This window comes from Mus musculus, chromosome 3 (genome assembly GCF_000001635.26).
Source record: "Mus musculus strain C57BL/6J chromosome 3, GRCm38.p6 C57BL/6J".
In the NCBI taxonomy this organism is placed as follows: Eukaryota; Metazoa; Chordata; class Mammalia; order Rodentia; family Muridae; genus Mus; species Mus musculus.
This window is the reverse complement of record NC_000069.6, coordinates 8445493-8464077: the sequence shown is the minus strand read 5'-3', so window position 1 is coordinate 8464077 and position 18585 is coordinate 8445493. Positions and strand designations below refer to the sequence as shown.

Here is an 18585-nt window from a genome sequence, read left to right as displayed (position 1 = left end):
GACTTAAGATGTAATGAGCGATAGTGTTTGGTCTGGTTGACAGCGCTAGCGATGAGTTCTGTTTTGTGATGTTGGTTTTAAATTCAATGCTAATGCAGTTGATTACTCCCTAACATGTTGCTACTACTGCTCCTGAGGACTTCTCTTGCAAGGTCAGTTGTTAGAATAGCTTGCAGGATTCCCTTATGGACAAAACTATTGATTACTTTTCTCTCCAGCAGCATGCACAGAATCTTTTACACCACAAAAGCTAGTCTGTAGATATAAAGTTTCAGGTTTGTATCAGCTTTTGTTCCTGTGTCCTGTGACTGATGTGTGGTGTCTTCAGGATTAAAGTCATATAGTCAGTTTCTGAAGGGTAACCCAGAGGCATGGCAACAACTCTGGCAACACGGGTAGCTGTTATGGGACTCCACCGACAAACAATTCAAAAAGAGGTAACCCATACATGGCATATCTGTACCCCTATCTAGACATCAAAGAGTGTAAATCGAATCTTCTTTGAGATTTCATCTTAGCCAAGTCAGAATGGCTGAGATAAAAAAACAAAATGAATGAACAAAATCCAAGTGCCAGTGAATGGTGACATGGATGTGGAAAAGGAAGCATTTATTTACTGTAGTAGGAAGACAAATCGGTGCAGCTACTGTGGCAGTCAGAGTGCATGCTCCTCGTGAAACTAGAAATAGAGCTACCCATATCTGTCTATGCTACTCCTGAGCATGTCCACCAAGTACTGTGTATCATACTACAGAGAAACTTGCATAGCTTGCTGCTCTATTTACTACAGAAAATGGAACGGGAAAGGTCTACAAGTCCATAAGCTGCGGAGTGAGTAGAGCAAATGAGATATATAAAAAAATGGAATATTTATCAGCCATAAAGAAAATAAAATTATGAGATTTGCAAATAAGTAGATGATCAGGAAATCATTCTGAGTGAGGTAATCTAGAATAAAGACAACCCCCATGTTTTCTTTAAATGGGAATATTCATAGAAGTTATAAACTGGTAAGGGAGCGGGCGGGCCGGGCGATGGGCCATGGCAGGCGCCGAGGACACGCTGGGACGGCAGCCGGAGCTGGACGAGGACAAGAAGGCGGAGGGTCGGCGCTGGGGCACACAGCACACGGGAGCCCGTGAGCTGGCGGCGCTTTACTCGCCAGGCAAGCGCTTCCAGGAGTGGTGTTCAGTGATCCTCTGTTTCAGTCTCATCGCGACTTGGTCCACCTCCTGCTGCTGGCCCGCTGGGAGCACACACCCCTCGTGATCCTGGGTGTCGTTGCAGGGGCTCTCGTCGCTGACTTCCTGTCCGGCCTGGTACATTGGGGTGCTGATACGTGGGGCCCTGTGGATCTGCCCATTGTTGGGAAGGCCTTCATCCGGCCGTTCCGGGAGCACCACATTGACCCCACAGCCATCACAAGGCACGACTTCATCGAGACCAATGAGGACAACTGCCTGGTCACGCTGCTGCCACTGCTAAACATGGCCTACAAGTTCCGGACCCATAGCTCAGAGACCCTGGAGCAGCTGTACCCTTGGGAATGCTTCGTCTTCTGTCTGACCATCTTTGGCACCTTCACCAACCAGATCCACAAGTGGTCACACACATACTTAGGGCTGCCATGCTGGGTCACTGTCCTGCAGGACTGGCACGTGATCCTACCACGGAAACACCGTTGCATCCACCACGTGGCGGCCCACGAAACATCCTTCTGTATCACTACAGGCTGGCTCAACTACCGCCCAGAGGTTATAGGCTTCTGGCGGCGCCTGGAGGATCTCATCCAAGGTCTGACGGGTGAGAAGCCGAGAGCGGACGACATGAAATGGGCCCAGAAGATCAAGTAGCATGTCTGGACTCTTCTTGGTCGCCAACCTTCCCGAACCTGAACTGAAGCCATCTGCCAAATCCTGGCGTCTCTGAGCTACCCTCCAGTGAAGAGAAGTCCCCTGGCCTGGGCCCGGGCACCCCGAGCCCACCCCCAGTGACACAGAATACTTGAGCCACCCACTTTTCATTTCCTCTTCTCCTTTTCTTTCCTTGGACCTTCCTGGCCACTAGCTGCTCCGAGGCCAAGCCTGACTGCAGACGGGAGCCCAGTCCTGCTGGCCAGCCCCACCCTATGCATCTGCTCTGCACGCCTGCTCCCTGGACCGGTGTAGGGTCACAGACAACAAGTGGTCTGTCTCGGTGACCCAGAGAGCCCCCAGAACACGTAAATGTCCCTGGATCATGATTCTCCCTCAGCCCTGTAGACAGACCCCAGAGGCCTAGGTGGGTAGGCCACCCCAGCTGCCACCCTAGGGAGGCAGAGCCGGGCAAAGGTCAGGGGGCAGCTGGCAAGGAGAGGCCACGATGCCCTGCCCACGCGAGGATACTCTCCCTTCCCCTAGTTCTCCTGTCCATGTGTCCAGCCACTTCTGAGGTTTCCCTGCGGAGACATCTTCATGGGCACAGCTCTTGTGAAGGGCTTGGCCATCTGGGGAAGGGACACTTTGTCCCTTCTGGCCAGTGTGTCAGAGGAGGAAGAATAAGGCTTTTATATTTGGATTTTTTTTTAAAGGTGCTTGCTTGTCAATGTAAATAATAGAAAGCTTTAATATCTTTCTGTAACATGGAGTAATATTTTAATGTCATGTTTTGGATGTATATAATATATTTATAACAAAGGAAGCATCTCCTTCAAAAAACAAACAAACAAACAAACAAACAAACAAACAAACAAACTGGTAAGGGCCTATGGGGGTGGATTCCAAGGAAGGGAGGTAGGATGCAGATGGCATAAACGGGGAATGAAGAATAATGGAACAGAAAGGGTTAAATATGGGGGTGGAGGGTAAGGAACAGTAGGGTCTATGGGAAGGGATAATTAAAGACCTTTGAAAAAGCCTACAACTATTGAAGGTGCCTAAATTATGTACGTATATAGGGAGCTTAAGTGGTGTTACCCTATAATGTGGGGACATTGCCTCTCCCTGATAACAGAGGCTATCAAATTAAATGAGGCTTTTTATTTCATCTGAGAAATCTTCCTAAAGTGTTTAGTAATTCCAATACCATTAACTGATGGCTGTATTGGCATTGAATATAAGGGACTCTATATTCTGAGAGATTGCTGTCATTAGTAACATAATAAGCTTGGAAAACCACTTATTTGTTAGTTTATTCAGAATATGCATGGTTTGTCTGTTCCAAATTTGGTAAAGAGCCAGTGGGCGACTAAACCAAATTTTCTATCAAGTCTTTATCCTTAACAATATAACATTTTTATTAATTCTTTGAGAATAATTTCATTCAGACACACAGTGTATTTGGATGTTATGTATTCCCCACCACTATTGCCCCTAACTCAGATTTTCTGTATCAGACTTGATCAAGTAGAGGAAAGAGTTAGAGAACTTAAAGACAGGCCATTTGAGGTTACCAGTCAGAAGAATAATACAATACCCCCTTTCTCTAAATCACCACAGTCCCCTAGTGGGTAAATAGAAAGAAACAAAACAAGAAAGAAAAGAACATTGAAGTAAGCCTGAGCAACTTAGAAGACCCATCAGGTGACTATTGTGTGCATTGTGGGAGTCTCAGGACAAGACAGGCAGAACATGGAAAAAAGCCATAATGTCCCATATTTTCTAAATCTGGAGGTGGGATGTGCATGCTACAAAAGGGTGTGTGTGGGGGGTGGCAGCACCAACAGCAGCAGCAGCAGCAGCAGCACTTGACAAGAACATTATGAAAGTGAAGGCTATCTTTCAGAGGTGTAGGAGAGAAAGTTTTTCTTAGGGGAATAAAAGCTTAGAGTGGTCATTCACAGTAAATCTGAGACAGATAAAGGGGACATGCCCCTAGCTGGGCAGTGGATAGGTGTGAAGTGTTGCTAGATTATTGTCAACATCTTTTAAAATGACTGTTAGTGTGTGGAAAGTTTAGTGCTATTGGTACCAACATCAAAAAGAAGACATAAGTAACCTAATTTTATAGTTCAAGGAGCTAGAAAGTCAAAGGAAGAACAAACCAAGCCTTAAGTTAGCAAATAGGAGAAAAAATAATTGTTAAGGCTAGGATAAGAAATCTCATCCCAACAGGCTCATGTGCTGAAGGCTGGGTCACTGGTTGGTGGGTGACTGGAAAACGGAGAAAGCTTAAAGCTAACTTCCACCAACTGATAAATTTATGCTTTGATAAATTTATTGTGGGATAGACTATTAGAGGGTGGGGCCTGCTTGGAGGGTGGTTTACTGGAGGCATGCTGTTATAGGGTATGTTTGTCCATAAGCCCTTTGTACTTTATTGTTATAAGAGCAGCTCCCCTCTGCCATGCCCATATCATATAGTGTTTCAGCTTTATCTCAGGCCTGCAGTGATATGAGCTCAAATCTTTGAAATTATGAGGCAAAGTAAGCCCTCTTCCTTCTAAATTGTTCCTCTTGTATATTTTGTCAACAGTATGAACCAAGTACAATAGTTGCTGGAAGAGAAATTAAAAAAGAAAGGAAAACAATGGCAAAATCATTGAACATAAAGTAATTTTTAGAAATAAGCTAAACAAAATTGACACTTTTTGGTAGATAAATACTTTTAACTCTTCCAAAAAGTATAAGAAGTATGAACTTTTCTAAAAATAATTTCAAATGATAATGCTACTTTAGTTTCAATGCCAGGGCACTAGGAGACAAGAAAACTGTGTAGTTCAATGGCTCTATGATCATAGAAGAAGATATCTTCAATAAAATAATTCAAATTGAGCCCAGCATCATATCCAAAAATTATGTACTGTAACCAAATAAGGGATCCAAGAATGGTCCCCCCCACACAAATACATTTATGTTATATATTATATTAACAGAGTGAAAAAACTCACAGTGATCTCAATAAACCTTGAAAAAGCCCTTGATAAAATTTAAGTCTTCAGAGATGGATGTATTTCAACATAACAATGGCAATTTGTAATGAGTCATCCATCATACAGACAAACCGAAAGACAAAAATCAAACGGTAAGAGTTAAGTTCATAGTAAGGGTCTAGAGGGGACAGGAAGATATTGCTAGGAGAGGGGAATAGACTGGAATAGTTCTGGATAGATTAAAAGAGGCTGGGACAGGAGGATAAATTGAAAAGAATGAATGGAAAGGGAGATGACAGGGTATATTGTGAGAGACAGCTAAAATTAAGGGGCATTTAAAGATTAGTATGAAACTTGATACAACAAATGTCAATATATCCTAAAATATATACACACATTAAGGCAATCTAAACAAAATTGCCAAATAATGGAAGAAGATAACATAGATATTCCAGGGACCTAGAGTAAAACTGAATACTACTGTTCTTTAAAAAACGTAGCAAGAGAATGGCTCTTAATGCCATTCTGGTACACACATAGCTGAGTCTTTCTTTCTCTCTGTACCATCAGAGACACTTCCTTCTGCAGCAGAGAGGAACAAATACAGAGACCTACAGTCAGACATTATGGAGAGAGAGAGAGAGAGAGAGAGAGAGAGAGAGAGAGAGAGAGAGAGAGAGAGATTGATTCTTGTTCAGGGTATAGCTGAAAAGCCATGGATCTGGTCTACCAAGGTATAGATTGTTCTCTCTCTGTTAGGCTTTCTGTGATAGTGCTGGAAGGAGTTAAGATCAGAGGGCAGATGTGGTTGACTCTACTCCTACTTATGAAGGCAGAAACCTAAAATTGGTGAGTGCCTGCTGGGATTTCCTGGATGCTGTTTTTCAGAACAGAAATCTGATAAGAACAAGAGGATAGTGGTGGAGGCAGAGACAGTTTATCAAGGAACACAGCACTTCCAAGGAAAAAATTGATCCAGAATGGGAGAATGGTTAGAAATTCAGTGGTCTGAATGTCCTCTGGACTGGGGCCTGATGACATTTAGGAGATACACCACTGGCCTAGGAGATACACCACTGGCCATATCTTTTTTTTTTTGGGGGGGGGGGAGTTGGGTGTGCTTTCAGAGTGGTTTAAGAGAAGTGAGAAAACTCATGTTGAATGTAGGTGTTATCTTCCTGTGAGTAATAAAAAGAAGGAGAATGGAAGAGCAACTTTCAACTCTCTGCCTCCTAACTGTAGACACATGACCGGCTGCCTCATGGTCCTGCTGTCACAGCTGAAGCCATCCTCACTGTCCTGCCTCCTTCACATGATAGAATGCACCTTAAAACTGTGAGTCAACAACCACCCGTCCTTGCCTGCTAACTTCTGTACATCATCTTGTCCCAGAAGTGAGAAAAAGGTAACGATTGCACTGTTTACCCTGCCCCTCCCCCTCCTCCTCCTCCTCCCCTCCCCCTCCTCCCCTCCTCCTCCTCCTCCTCCTCCCCCCACTTGTTCAACAGTTTACCTTTACTTCTATTCCTAGCTCTCCACAGGAATTTGCTCTAGATGCAATGCCTTCCATCCTCCCTAAGTCAGCTTTGTAGAAGGGTCAATTTATGGGATGGTTTTGTTCTGAGATCTTCCTCCCCAGAAGTTTTCTTCCACAGGGGTAAGGAGATTGGATCACAGTTCCCAAGTTTGGTGGATTCCTCTTGGTTCCTGGCTTAAGGGGAAATATACATCATGCCGTGTGAATGTGTTTTTCCCATTGTCTCCTTAAAAATTCATGATTTCTTTCATTAAAATTATTTTCATTGTATTGTTATTTAAGCAATAGGTTAAATTATTCACTTAGTTATTCTAAGTGAATATCTAATAGAATTATTTATGGCCAAGAACTATTAGATACCAGCTTTGCTAAGTTATCATGTCTACTATTGCTTTCCAGTAATATTTTAAAATGTAATTCGGAGATGACATATGATGAACTGTCTATATTTGCATTGGACTTAAAGTGAAGTAAAAGTGTCAAAGAAAAGAAAATGTAATATAACTGACACATTCATTGGTTTTATTTTTACCACAAATGTTAGGATAAATGAAGGTTCAGATACTTCTCAGACTTACATAATGAAAACATAAAGCTCTGGGAACCAACGGGCCAATTATATTGCTCAACCGAAAACTGACGAGAAATGAATTTTGACAAAATATTGGTTTGAAGTCTGGCAATCTTACCAACACTTAATTAGGCCTTTCTGTTTATATTCTCCTTAGTTTATTAAACAATATTGCTTTTTGCAGTGTTAAATAAAAGTAGACCTTGTAATAAGTAAGTCTATTTGATATTTATGCTTGGGTAACTGCACAAACACCAACTTAATTGTAGCTTGGATCAAAGTAACAATTAACTAGTTTTTAGAGCTGAATCTGATGGTGCTGGCCTGAAATTCGAGCTACCTTAGAATCTGAGGCAGAAAGATGGCAAGCTTAGGGACTGCCTGAGCTATCTAGTGAGTTCAAGGGAATCTGAAGCAGCTGTGTGAGATATTGTTTGGAAAATTAAAAACAGACAAAGAGAGCAGTGACTATCCTTTAGTGTGAGAGTGCTTATTTTGCAACCATGCCGTCCTACATTCAATATCACATACAAATTAGTCAAGATTTTATTATTTAATAAAAGCTAGCTTCTGTTAAATGATGTCATAAAATGTTTTCAATATTATTCAAATAGTAAGTAGCTAAGGATAGTTAAGGCTTAACAGTTCAGTTAATATATATATGTATTATATATAATATATAATATAATATAAAATATAATATATAATATAATATATAATATAATATATAATATAATATATAATAAAATGTTTTCAATATTATTTAAATAGTAAGTAGCTAAGAGTAGCTAAGCCCTAACAGTTCAGCTAATATATATAAAATTTTGAAGAATATATATATATATAATTCAAAAATATCAGAAATACACAGAATATGGCATTTAAAATCATTTCATTTTAAAATAGATCTTTTGACTAGGTGACATGTTTGCTCCTGCCAGTATACCCATCTTACTTCAAAGAAGATATTGAGCATCATTATCTCCATATGGAGTTGTGCTAATTGCTAGCCACTGGGCAATAATGGCCTTAATTTCACCTACAGACAAAATGTTCTGCAAAAGAAGGACAAATATATGCAGGATATTGACTGCTAAGCTCTGCCAACACAGGAAAGTATTCCTTCATAATTCCTGCTTCATTTAAGGTCTATCAGATGGTTCTGGACCAGAAGGCTGAACACAGATACTCCAATGTTATAAGGAGTATCAGGGACTGTCCAGGCAGTCAGCTGTCTCTATAAAGTGTATAAGTTTTGGAAGCTATGCCTTTGTGCTTCCTACACATTCAGGTAATATTTAATTTCTTCTCAGATCTCTGTTGAGGTTGAAGAGTAGTTATAGTTTCATAATTGAACTTAAATTGTCTAATATTAGGAAGATGTTTCAGATTTGAAGGGATGGTTTTCAGTTGGTAATACAAGTTAAAATCAAACCTAATTGAGGTACAGAATTGTAAACTGTATAAATTAGGATCGATGACAGAATACTTTATCAAAAATGCCAAATGTGAAGGATTGGATGCTGTAAGTATGTATCATACCACAGAATTTTCATCATTATATTCATTGTATATCTGAGAGAAAAGGGTTTTTTTATGTATGAAGAGGGGAAAATGTTGTAGATTTGGTTTATTGCTTATATTATGTTAATTAGATTTCCCAAGTTACATGAGAATTTGCAAGTTTTTATGTAAGACACTGAGGGTCCATGTCTGCATTTGGCTTTGACTGGTAAATAAAGTTGCCGGTGGCCAATGGCTGGGCAGGGAGACAGAGGTGGAACTTTTAGGATTCCCAGGCAAGAAACACAGGAGGGGGAGAGAGCTTGAAGAATAGAAAATTACTGGCCTCTTGTGAAAACATGAATTTTTTACCTCGGAGCCCACCCCCTCCCATCTAGAGATTGTTCCCAGAACACTCCTAAACTTTTCACCCCAAAACTCCTCACCCTAAAGTTCAAACCCTCCCAACTAAAAACTGTTCCAAGAACATTTTTGAGATAAAGGCCTCCTGGAACAACCTCAAAATGAACCAGGTACTCCTTAGTTACGTAGATTCCTTGATAGGACATGACTCCTTAGTTACGTAGAATCCTTTGGCAGAACCCCTTGTCCCTTGGCAGAACTCCCTAGTGATGTAAACTTGTACTTTCCCTGCCCAGTTCTCCCCCTTTGAGTTTTACTAAAATTTTTGCTGACCGTCGAGACTCCTCTACCCTGTGCAAAGGTGTATGAGTTTCGACCCCAGAGCTCTGTGTGCTTTCATGTTGCTGCTTTATTTCGACCCCAGAGCTCTGGTCTGTGTGCTTTCATGTCGCTGCTTTATTAAATCTTGCCTTCTACATTTTATGTATGGTCTCAGTGTCTTCTTGGGTACGCGGCTGTCCCGGGACTTGAGTGTCTGAGTGAGGGTCTCCCCTCGAGGGTCTTTCAAGCTGAATCACCACGCCAAAAGAGGAATAGGAACTGGGCTTGGAGCTGCAAGATGAGAAAGCATACAGTTATGTAAGAGCAAGGGAAGAGCAAACCCAGGGTCCCCCACCCCAACCCCCATTTGTGTCTAGGGTAGCAAAGATGGAATATAGATTTTAGTAAGAAATAATTTAGGAGTAACGGAGAGGAGGCACTAGCAATGTGAAAGTTTGGGAGTTGCCCAGGCATTGAGCTGATTAAGGCATATTAAATATAAGTCTCTCTCTCTCTCTCTCTCTCTCTCTCTCTCTCTCTCTCTCTCTCTCTCCCTCTCTCTCTCTCCCTCTCTCTCTCTCTCTCTCGCTCTCTCTCTCCCTCTCTCTCTCTCTCTCTCTGTATGTGTGTGTGTGTGTGTGTGTGTGTGTGTGTGTGTGTGTGTGTTTTATTCAGGAATCCAGAGCATTGGAGTGGGTATCGAGGATCTCATGCTATCACCTCCAGGGAGATTAGAGTGGATTAGTGACCTACAGCTACACATTAACATTTCTAAAATGATTTATATCTTGGGCAGAAGAGAGTGGTGGTTTGACCCCCCCCTCCCTTGGAATGATTAGGTCTTATCTACCTTGAGATCCTCTTATCTCTTCTGAAGGGAGTGTTAACAGTCCCATTCCTATAGACCTAGATTTCCTGTGGATAGTTGTTTAATTTAGTGCTGTGACCTTGGGCCAAGGTCTCCAGTGGCTCACCCTTGATCCCAATTTGAGCCTGTCACTGGACCTCCTTACCCTCAGTCTCTTATCCATTTTTGTCCCTGCAGGTCTTTTAGACAGGGGCAATTCTGGGTCAGAGTTTTTGACCTATCCCTCCACTTGATGCCCTGTCTTTCTACTGGAGATGGATTCTACAAGTTCCTTTTCCCCATTGTTGGGCATTTCATGTAAGGTCCCTCCATCTGAGTCTTGAGCATCTGTCACCTCCCAGGTATCTGGTACATTCTAGAGGGTCACATCACCTCCTACCTCCTGTCTCTCTGCCCAGCCATTGGCCACTGGCAACTTTATTTACCAATCAAAGCTAACTGGGGGCATGGTTGCCTGTTTCCATTCTTTCTGCTGGCCCTCAGGGCCTCACTTCTGTTTTCCACCAATACCTGATTATGTTCCTCCTTTCTCCTCCCTGTCCCTTCTCCCACCTAAGTCTCTCTTCCCTCCTTTTGCCCTCCTCCATTGATTGCTTTCTTCTTCTTCCTCCCAAGTGGGATTGAAGCATTTCACTTGGGCCCTTCAGCTTGTTAACCTTCTTGAGTTCTGTGGATTGTATCCTGGTTATTCTGTACTTTTTTGGGTTAATATCCATTTATTAGTGAGTATGTAACATGCATGTCCTGTTGGGTTTGAGTTACATCACTCAGGATGATATTTTCTAGCTCCATCCATTTGCCTGCAAAACTCATGAAGTCTTCCTTCTGAATAGCTGAATAGTATTCCATTGTGTAAATGAACCACATTTTCTGTATTCTTTCTTCTGTCATGGGGCATCTGGGTTGTTTCCAGCTTTTGGCTATCACAAACAAGGTTGCTATGAACATAGTAGAACTGGAACACATGCCCCTAAGGCATGGTGGGGCATCTTTTGGGTATATTCCCAAGAGTGGTATAGCTGGGTCTTCAGGTAGATCTATTTCCAATTTTCTGAGGAACATCCAGATTGATTTTCAGAGTGGTTGTACCAGTTTACAATCCCACCAGCAATGGAGGCGTGTTCCTCTTTCTCTACATCCTCTCCAACATGTGTTGAGACCTTAGGTTTTGATCTTATCCATTCTGATCTCTGTAGGGTGGAATCTCAGAGTCCTTTTGATTTGCATTTCTCTGATCACTAAGGAGTCTGAACATTTCTTTAGATGCTACTCAGCCATTCAAGATTCCTCTGCTGTGAATTCTAAGTTTAGTTCTAAAGCCCATTTTTTGATTGGTTTGTTTGGTTTTTGGTAATTAGCATCTTGAGTTTTTTTATATATTTTGGATATTAGCCATCTATCAGATGTGGGTTCATGAAGACTTTCTTCTTTCCCAATTTGTAGGCTGCTGATTTGTCTTACTAACTATGTCTTTGCTTTACAGAAGCTTTCCAGTTTTATGAGGTCTCATTCATCAATTCTTAGAGCATGAGCCATTGGAGTTCAGTTTAGGAAATTTCCCCCTGTGCCAATGAGTTCAAGGCTCTTCCCCACTTTCTCTTCTATTAGATTCAGTGTATCTGGTTTTATGTTCAGGTTCTTGATCCACTTGGATTTCAGCTTTGATTAATGTGACAAACATGGCTCTATTTTCATTTTTCTACATACAGACAGCCGATTAGACCAGCAGCATTTATTGAAGATGCTTTCTTTTTTCTATTGTATATATTTGGCTTCTTAGTCAAAGATCAAGTGTCCGTAAGTATATGGTTTTATTTCTGGGTTTTTAATTCTGTTCCATTGATCAACCTGTCTCTGTACCAATACCATGCATTTTTTTTCCCACTATTGCTCTATAGTGACGCTTGAGGTCAGGGATGGTGATTTCCCCAGCCGTTCTTTTATTGTTAAGAATTAATTGTGGGTCCGGGACCCGCCGAACTTAGGAAATTAGTCTGAACAGGTGAGAGGGTGCGCCAGAGAACCTGACAGCCTCTGGAACAGGCAGAAGCACAGAGGGGCTGAGGCAGCACCCTGTGTGGGCCGGGGACAGCCGGCCACCTTCCGGACCGGAGGACAGGTGCCCACCCAGCTGGGGAGGCGGCCTAAGCCACAGCAGCAGCGGTCGCCATCTTGGTCCGGGACCCGCCGAACTTAGGAAATTAGTCTGAACAGGTGAGAGGGTGCGCCAGAGAACCTGACAGCTTCTGGAACAGGCAGAAGCACAGAGGCACTGAGGCAGCACCCTTTGTGGGCCGGGGACAGCCAGCCACCTTCCGGACCGGAGGACAGGTGCCAGCCCGGCTGGGGAGAAGCCTAAGCCACAGCAGCAGCAGTCGCCATCTTGGTCCGGGACCCGCCGAACTTAGGAAATTAGTCTGAACAGGTGAGAGGGTGCGCCAGAGAACCTGACAGCCTCTGGAACAGGCAGAAGCACAGAGGGGCTGAGGCAGCACCCTGTGTGGGCCGGGGACAGCCGGCCACCTTCCGGACCAGAGGACAGGTGCCCGCCCGGCTGGGGAGGCGACCTAAGCCACAGCAGCAGCGGTCGCCATCTTGGTCCGGGACCCACCGAACTTAGGAAATTAGTCTGAACAGGTGAGAGGGTGCGCCAGAGAACCTGACAGCTTCTGGAACAGGCGGAAGCACAGAGGCGCTGAGGCAGCACCCTTTGTGGGCCGGGGACAGCCGGCCACCTTCCGGACCGGAGGACAGGTGCCCACCCGGCTGGGGAGGCGGCCTAAGCCACAGCAGCAGCGGTCGCCATCTTGGTCCCGGGACTCCAAGGAACTTAGGAATTTAGTCTGCTTAGGTGAGAGTCTGTACCACCTGGGAACTGCCAAAGCAACACAGTGTCTGAGAAAGGTCCTGTTTTGGGCCTTCTTCTTCGGCCAGGAGGAGGTCCAAATACAAGATATCTGTGCACCTTCCCTGTAAGAGAGCTTGCCAGCAGAGAGTGCTCTGAGCACTGAAACTCAGAGGAGAGAATCTGTCTCCCAGGTCTGCTGATAGACAGTAACAGAATCACCAGAAGAACAATCTCTAAACAGAGTCAACTATAACTACTAACTCCAGAGATTACCAGATGGCGAAAGGTAAACGGAGGAATCTTACTAACAGGAACCAAGACCACTCACCATCACCAGAACCCAGCACACCCACTTCGCCCAGTCCAGGGAACCCCAACACACCTGAGAACCTAGACCTAGATTTAAAAGCATATCTCATGATGATGGTAGAGGACATCAAGAAGGACTTTAATAAATCACTTAAAGAAATACAGGAGAACACTGCTAAAGAGTTACAAGTCCTTAAAGAAAAACAGGAAAACACAATCAAACAGGTAGAAGTCCTTACAGAAAAAGAGGAAAAAACATACAAACAGGTGATGGAAATGAACAAAACCATACTAGACCTAAAAAGGGAAGTAGACACAATAAAGAAAACTCAAAGCGAGGCAACACTAGAGATAGAAACCCTAGGAAAGAAATCTGGAACCATAGATTTGAGCATCAGCAACAGAATACAAGAGATGGAAGAGAGAATCTCAGGTGCAGAAGATTCCATAGAGAACATCGGCACAACAATCAAAGAAAATGGAAAATGCAAAAAGATCCTAACTCAAAATATCCAGGAAATCCAGGACACAATAAGAAGACCAAACGTACGGATAATAGGAGTGGATGAGAATGAAGATTTTCAACTCAAAGGTCCAGCAAACATCTTCAACAAAATTATTGAAGAAAACTTCCCAAATCTAAAGAATGAGATGCATATGAACATACAAGAAGCCTACAGAACTCCAAATAGACTGGACCAGAAAAGAAATTCCTCCCGACACATAATAATCAGAACATCAAATGCACTAAATAAAGATAGAATACTAAAAGCAGTAAGGGAAAAAGGTCAAGTAACATATAAAGGCAAGCCTATCAGAATTACACCAGATTTTTCACCAGAGACTATGAAAGCCAGAAGAGCCTGGACAGATGTTATACAGACACTAAGAGAACACAAACTGCAGCCCAGGCTACTATACCCAGCCAAACTCTCAATTATCATAGAGGGAGAAACCAAGGTATTCCACGACAAAACCAAATTCACGCATTATCTCTCCACGAATCCAGCCCTTCAAAGGATAATAACAGAAAAAAACCAATACAAGAACGGGAACAACGCCCTAGAAAAAACAAGAAGGTAATCCCTCAACAAACCTAAAAGAAGACAGCCACAAGAACAGAATGCCACCTTTAACAACTAAAATAACAGGAAGCAACAATTACTTTTCCTTAATATCTCTTAACATCAATGGTCTCAACTCGCCAATAAAAAGACATAGACTAACAAACTGGCTACACAAACAAGACCCAACATTTTGCTGCTTACAGGAAACTCATCTCAGAGAAAAAGATAGACACTACCTCAGAATGAAAGGCTGGAAAACAATTTTCCAAGCAAATGGTATGAAGAAACAAGCAGGAGTAGCCATCCTAATATCTGATAAGATTGACTTCCAACCCAAAGTCATCAAAAAAGACAAGGAGGGACACTTCATTCTCATCAAAGTTAAAATCCTCCAAGAGGAACTCTCAATTCTGAATATCTATGCTCCAAATACAAGAGCAGCCACATTCACTAAAGAAACTTTAGTAAAGCTCAAAGCACACATTGCGCCTCACACAATAATAGTGGGAGACTTCAACACACCACTTTCACCAATGGACAGATCATGGAAACAGAAACTAAACAGGGACACACTGAAACTAACAGAAGTGATGAAACAAATGGATCTGACAGATATCTACAGAACATTTTATCCTAAAACAAAAGGATATACCTTCTTCTCAGCACCTCATGGTACCTTCTCCAAAATTGACCACATAATAGGTCACAAATCAGGCCTCAACAGATTCAAAAATATTGAAATTGTCCCATGTATCCTATCAGATCACCATGCACTAAGGCTGATCTTCAATAACAAAATAAATAACAGAAAGCCAACATTCACATGGAAACTGAACAACACTCTTCTCAATGATACCTTGGTCAAGGAAGGAATAAAGAAAGAAATTAAAGACTTTTTAGAGTTTAATGAAAATGAAGCCACAACGTACCCAAACCTTTGGGACACAATGAAAGCATTTCTAAGAGGGAAACTCATAGCTATGAGTGCCTTCAAGAAAAAACGGGAGAGAGCACATACTAGCAGCTTGACAACACATCTAAAAGCTCTAGAAAAAAAGGAAGCAAATTCACCCAAGAGGAGTAGACGGCAGGAAATAATCAAACTCAGGGGTGAAATCAACCAAGTGGAAACAAGAAGAACTATTCAAAGAATTAACCAAACGAGGAGTTGGTTCTTTGAGAAAATCAACAAGATAGATAAACCCTTAGCTAGACTCACTAAAGGGCACAGGGACAAAATCCTAATTAACAAAATCAGAAATGAAAAGGGAGACATAACAACAGATCCTGAAGAAATCCAAAACACCATCAGATCCTTCTACAAAAGGCTATACTCAACAAAACTGGAAAACCTGGACGAAATGGACAAATTTCTGGACAGATACCAGGTACCAAAGTTGAATCAGGATCAAGTTGACCTTCTAAACAGTCCCATATCCCCTAAAGAAATAGAAGCAGTTATAAATAGTCTCCCAGCCAAAAAAAGCCCAGGACCAGACGGGTTTAGTGCAGAGTTCTATCAGACCTTCAAAGAAGATCTAACTCCAGTTCTGCACAAACTTTTTCACAAGATAGAAGTAGAAGGTATTCTACCCAACTCATTTTATGAAGCCACTATTACTCTGATACCTAAACCACAGAAAGATCCAACAAAGATAGAGAACTTCAGACCAATTTCTCTTATGAACATCGATGCAAAAATCCTTAATAAAATTCTCGCTAACCGAATCCAAGAACACATTAAAGCAATCATCCATCCTGACCAAGTAGGTTTTATTCCAGGGATGCAGGGATGGTTTAATATACGAAAATCCATCAATGTAATCCATTATATAAACAAACTCAAAGACAAAAACCACATGATCATCTCGTTAGATGCAGAAAAAGCATTTGACAAGATCCAACACCCATTCATGATAAAAGTTCTGGAAAGATCAGGAATTCAAGGCCAATACCTAAACATGATAAAAGGAATCTACAGCAAACCAGTAGCCAACATCAAAGTAAATGGAGAGAAGCTGGAAACAATCCCACTAAAATCAGGGACTAGACAAGGCTGCCCACTTTCTCCCTACCTTTTCAACATAGTACTTGAAGTATTAGCCAGAGCAATTCGACAACAAAAGGAGATCAAGGGGATACAAATTGGAAAAGAGGAAGTCAAAATATCACTTTTTGCAGATGATATGATAGTATATATAAGTGACCCTAAAAATTCCAACAGAGAACTCCTAAACCTGATAAACAGCTTCGGTGAAGTAGCTGGATATAAAATTAACTCAAACAAGTCAATGGCCTTTCTCTACACAAAGAATAAACAGGCTGAGAAAGAAATTAGGGAAACAACACCCTTCTCAATAGCCACAAATAATATAAAATATCTCGGCGTGACTCTAACGAAGGAAGTGAAAGATCTGTATGATAAAAACTTCAAATCTCTGAAGAAAGAAATTAAAGAAGATCTCAGAAGATGGAAAGATCTCCCATGCTCATGGATTGGCAGGACCAACATTGTAAAAATGGCTATCTTGCCAAAAGCAATCTACAGATTCAATGCAATCCCCATCAAAATTCCAACTCAATTCTTCAACGAATTAGAAGGAGCAATTTGCAAATTCATCTGGAATAACAAAAAACCGAGGATAGCAAAAACTCTTCTCAAGGATAAAAGAACCTCTGGTGGAATCACCATGCCTGACCTAAAGCTTTACTACAGAGCAATTGTGATAAAAACTGCATGGTACTGGTATAGAGACAGACAAGTGGACCAATGGAATAGAATTGAAGACCCAGAAATGAACCCACACACCTATGGTCACTTGATCTTCGACAAGGGAGCCAAAACCATCCAGTGGAAGAAAGACAGCATTTTCAACAATTGGTGCTGGCACAACTGGTTGTTATCATGTAGAAGAATGCGAATCGATCCATACTTATCTCCTTGTACTAAGGTCAAATCTAAGTGGATCAAGGATCTTCACATAAAACCAGAGACACTGAAACTTATAGAGGAGAAAGTGGGGAAAAGCCTTGAAGATATGGGCACAGGGGAAAAATTCCTGAACAGAACAGCAATGGCTTGTGCTGTAAGATCGAGAATTGACAAATGGGACCTAATGAAACTCCAAAGTTTCTGCAAGGTAAAAGACACTGTCTATAAGACAAAAAGACCACCAACAGACTGGGAAAGGATCTTTACCTATCCTAAATCAGATAGGGGACTAATATCCAACATATATAAAGAACTCAAGAAGGTGGACCTCAGAAAATCAAATAACCCCCTTAAAAAATGGGGCTCAGAACTGAACAAAGAATTCTCACCTGAGGAATACCGAATGGCAGAGAAGCACCTGAAAAAATGTTCAACATCCTTAATCATCAGGGAAATGCAAATCAAAACAACCCTGAGATTCCACCTCACACCAGTCAGAATGGCTAAGATCAAAAATTCAGGTGACAGCAGATGCTGGCGAGGATGTGGAGAAAGAGGAACACTCCTCCATTGTTGGTGGGATTGCAGGCTTGTACAACCACTCTGGAAATCAGTTTGGCGGTTCCTCAGAAAATTGGACATAGTACTACCGGAGGATCCAGCAATACCTCTCCTGGGCATATATCCAGAAGAAGCCCCAACTGGTAAGAAGGACACATGCTCCACTATGTTCATAGCAGCCTTATTTATAATAGCCAGAAACTGGAAAGAACCCAGATGCCCCTCAACAGAGGAATGGATACAGAAAATGTGGTACATCTACACAATGGAGTACTACTCAGCTATTAAAAAGAATGAATTTATGAAATTCCTAGCCAAATGGATGGACCTGGAGGGCATCATCCTGAGTGAGGTAACACAATCACAAAGGAACTCACACAATATGTACTCACTGATAAGTGGATACTAGCCCAAAACCTAGGATACCCACGATATAAGATACAATTTCCTAAACACATGAAACTCAAGAAAAATGAAGACTGAAGTGTGGACACTATGCCCCTCCTTAGAAGTGGGAACAAAACACCCATGGAAGGAGTTACAGAAACAAAGTATGGAGCTGAGATGAAAGGATGGACCATGTAGAGACTGCCATATCCAGGGATCTACCCCATAATCAGCTTCCAAATGCTGACACCATTGCATACACTAGCAAGATTTTACTGAAAGGACCCAGATGTAGCTGTCTCTTGTGAGACTATGCCGGGGCCTAGCAAACACAGAAGTGGATGCTCACAGTCAGCTAATGGATGGATCACATGGCTCCCAATGGAGGAGCTAGAGAAAGTACCCAAGGAGCTAAAGGGATCTTCAACCCTATAGGTGGAACAACATTATGAGCTAACCAGTACCCCGG

At 42.1% G+C, this 18585-nt stretch overlaps 1 pseudogene across 1 annotated transcript; it reads left to right on the top strand.

Moving 5' to 3' along the window:
* Nucleotides 1–979: 979 nt before the first annotated feature.
* Nucleotides 980–2691, top strand: Gm6194 (predicted gene 6194; annotated as a pseudogene). Its single transcript, NR_033512.1, has one exon. The product of NR_033512.1 is annotated as a predicted gene 6194 (transcript).
* The last annotated feature ends 15894 nt before the right edge of the window (nucleotides 2692–18585 follow it).